This window comes from Palaemon carinicauda, chromosome 4, assembly GCF_036898095.1.
Source record: "Palaemon carinicauda isolate YSFRI2023 chromosome 4, ASM3689809v2, whole genome shotgun sequence".
Lineage (NCBI taxonomy): Eukaryota > Metazoa > Arthropoda > Malacostraca > Decapoda > Palaemonidae > Palaemon > Palaemon carinicauda.
This window is the reverse complement of record NC_090728.1, coordinates 7,535,960-7,540,313: the sequence shown is the minus strand read 5'-3', so window position 1 is coordinate 7,540,313 and position 4,354 is coordinate 7,535,960.

Below are 4,354 nucleotides of genomic sequence, written 5' to 3'. Positions count from 1 at the left end.
CATAAAAAAACCCTTTCTGGTACAACCCATGAGCAGTAGTGGTTCACTACCCATAAATCTGCACTCTTTGGTAGAGATTCAACAGTTCCTCCTTTACTTGAATCAGAGGACTCTATCACTCACTGCCCAGAGGATAAGGCAACCCTTTTGGTAGATTTGTTTGACAGTAAGCAGAGTAGTGAGAAACCCGGACTTCTTCATTTCGGATTTTTTGAGGCTAAGCAAATTAGTTTAGCTTCTCGATCACATGAAATTATAGTGCTTTTGATGGACCTTGATGTTTATGGAGGCGAAGACCCAAATGGTATTTTTCCTTTGTTTTCATAAAGGCCGCATATATCTTAGCTCTAAAGTTATCTGTTATTTTAAGCAAGTTAGTAACAAGAGGAGCTTTTAGTACTTGTTGGAGAATTGGTAATGTTACTCTACTATTTAAATCTGTTTGTGGTAGCTCAAATCCAACTGATTACCACCAAATTTCTATAATTCGAATATAAGCTAAAGTATTTGAGCTTTTTTAGGCAAAACATATTAATAGGTTTGCTGAAAGTAACTATCTCTTTCGTAGATCGCAATTTGATTTCCGTAAAGGCCTTGGAGCATATGATACCCTTTTTACAATCTCCAATGTTGTAGAAAAATCCCTTGATTTTGATCAGGAAGTTGGCCTGATTGGCCTTGATTTTAGTGGTGCCTTTGACCATATCAATCATGAGGCCCGTGTTTTCACATTTTAAAAGTCGGCAGTGGGTGGGTCGTTTCTAACAAACATTATTGAATCTTTAAGTTTAGATCACAAAGAGTTGTTGATTGGCACCAAAATGCAAATGTGATATCTGGTGTTCCTTAAGGTAGTGTTCTTGGCTCATTAGTTTTCATACCATATAATCATGTTATGTGGTTTGGCCTAAAAAACAAGCTTGTTGCATATTCAGATGATGCTACACTCTTTCCATCGATTCCATCTCCTGACTGTAGATCTGGGGTGGCTGAATCCCTTTAAAAAGATCTATCTAAAATTAGTATTTGGTGCTAATTATGGGGTTTGAAGATGAATCCTAACAAAACTCAAAGTATGATTGTAAGTAGGTCAAGGACAGTGGCTCCTCAATATCCAGCTCTCAGCATTGATAATGTTACTTTTTCTTTGTATGACTCTTTGAAAATTTTAGGTGTGATTCTGGGAAGCAAATTAGATATATATTGTATTCATTTGTGAAAAAAAAATTGGCTTATTGAGAAAGTCTTTTAGGATTTTTTGTAATCAGTCTATTTTGAAGTGTTTTAATTCTTTTATTCTATATTGTTTGAGTATTGTTCTCCTGTCTGGTCCTCAGCTGATGATTCTCATGTAATTTGTCAGACGGGAGATTACGGTCTATTAAATTTCTTATTTCTGATCTAGAAGATAATTTCTGGCATGGTCGTTCAATTAGTTCATTATGCATGTTGCATAAGATTTTTTATAATTCTGGCCATCATTTACACACAGATCTTCCCGGACAGATCCATCCTGTTTGCAATACTAGGCATGCAGTTAATTATAATAGTCAGGCCTTTTCCATCAGAAGGCTCAATACTATACAGTACTCTAGAAGCTTTATTCCAGGTGTGACCAAGTTGTGGAAGGATCTTGCTAATCGGGTAGTTTAATCAATAGATCTTCAAAAGTTCAAACTTTCAGTAAATTTTTTCTATGTTTAACAGGCTGACTTAAGTCCTTTTATAGTTTATATATATAATATTTGTTTTAATGTTGTTAGTGTTTTTAAAATATTCAATTTCAATCGTTCATTACTTGTGAAATCATTTGTTTATTTCCTTATTCACTTTCCATGGTGGGCTAATTTTCCCTGTTGGAGCCCTTGGGCATATAGAATCTCGCTTTTCCAAATAGGGTTGTAGCTTAGCTAGTAGTAATAATAATAATATCTGTGTCATAAGTCTTCTAAGAGAGATAGAACATTTGGTAGTTCCCTTCGTCCCTTTTCCATGCTGTTTTAAGGAGTCGTTTCGATATGTGCTGGATCAGTCCCTAGATCCAGCCGAGCTTGACAATCGAGTATCTTTCTAAACAGATAAGTTCTATAATGAAGTTTCTCCCCTAACCTCCCGAGCGAGAGGGAGGATGGATGGAATGTATGTTCCCATTTGTCCTATTGCAGATATGGGCTCCTAACAGATATAGGTTTCTCCATAAATGTTCACCAGTCTCCTGGAAGAGACCTAACTTAAATATTTGCATCATCTCCGACCTCAGGTTGTTGGGAGGTTGTCAGGAGTAATCACACTTTCACCCTTCCCAAGACCAAAGAGTATTGAAATTTACCATGTCAGAGACCTCGCAAGATGGAATTTGGAGACTTCCCACTTCCTTGCTATACACGTTTGTCATCTCCAAGTTACACTACCGCCTCAACAACCCTACAAGTCCTAAGGTAAGGTCAAAAGGAAAGTTACACTACTTGATTGCTGGGCCATACCTACCCACCAACTGCCAGGTACAACTGCCATAAACAATCGCTACCATGTTCAAAATTTAAATGGCAGTTTGCCGATTCACATAACATACTACTATCAAAAGTCCCAGATTTGTATAGTTAGCAAAAATACAAATTTATTAACAAATTTGCATTCATTGTTTTTGTTTTAAACGGTATTACAATTGGATTATATTTATGAAATGGTAGATATGATTCAAAATATATATTCTTTGTCTCTAACTGGGTGTAGAATTGCTAACAAAATTCGTGCAACAGTTTTATGAAAGGTTTTGATACTTGAGGTTTCATTAACTATATATTTTTGAAGTCCTCATATACATAAGAAGAAAATACAGAAGTTTTTTTATACTTTCAGAAGTATCTGAAGGGAAACGTATGTACAATAAATTATTAGTAGGCACTCTGGAGGTGAAAAATCGGGTTTTATTACGTTGTCCAAAACCAGTCTTATAGATAAAGGCAATGAATTAATAAGTACATGAAAACCACCAGAATTCAACTATTCTTGGAATCCTTTGAACATTATCAATAAAAATTAATAAAAGATTTTGAAAAAGGGATATAATACTCAATATATAAATAAATACCACTGTCTGTTAAGTATTGTACTATGAGTTTCTTGAATTGTCTAGTATTTTTTAATATCATTCGGAAGGTTCCAAATTTAAAAGAAAATTAATAATGATGTTTTCTTGCATTAATAAATTCATTGACTTCATATATAGGATACGGCTTGGTCTGGAAATACATGAAAACAGTATTATCCTTTTCATAGATGTTTTTAATGTTAGAACACACCGAATTCCACTACTTGAGGGTGATTAAAAAACGGATGTAATAAAACTTTTTTTCCATAGACAGAAACGGTTATTATTATTATTTTTATTATTATTATTATTATTATTATTATTATTATTATTATTATTATTATTATTATTATTATTATTATTATTTTTATTTATAGTTTATATTTATAAATTATAGTTTATATATGAAAGAAAAAATTTGATATTGTTTTCCTCACTGGGCTAATTTTCCCTGTTGGAGCCCTTTGGCCTATAGCATCTTGATTTTCCAACTAGGGTTATAGCTTAGGTTGTAATAATAATAATAATAATAATAATAATAATAATAATAATAATAATAATAATAATAATAATAATAATAATGATATTGATAATAATAAGTATTATTATTATTTTTATTATTATTATTATTATTATTATTATCATTATTATTATTATTACTACTACTAGCCAAGCTACAACCCTAGTTGGAAAAGCAGGATGCTATAAGCCCAAGGGCTGCAACAGGGAAAATAGCCCAGTGAGGAAAGAAAATAAGGAAATAATTAAACTACAAGATAAGCAATGCACGATTAAAATAATACATTAAAAAATAATTAACAGCATTGAAATAGATCTATCATATATAAACTAAGAAAACTTAAAAAAAAAAAATGAGGAAGACAAATAAGATAGGATAGTTGGCCCGATTGTATCCTCAAGCGATATATTTCTACCCCAAAACAGTGGTAGACCATGGTACAGAGCCTGAAGCACTGCTAGAGACCGGAGAACAATGGTTTGATATTTTAATGCCCTTACCCTAGAATAGCTGCCCACCGGTTATAAAGAGACTGGTCTACCCTTATCAAGAGGAAAGTATCCACTGAACAATTACAGTACAGTAGTTAGCCCTTTGAACAAAGAAGAATGTGTTGGTGATCTCGCTATCAGGTGTATGAGGATAGAGGAGAACGTGGATAGAACAGGCCAGTCTATTCGGTGTAGGCAAATGACAAATTAGCTGCAACCACAGAGAGGTATCCTATGTAGTACTATCTGGTT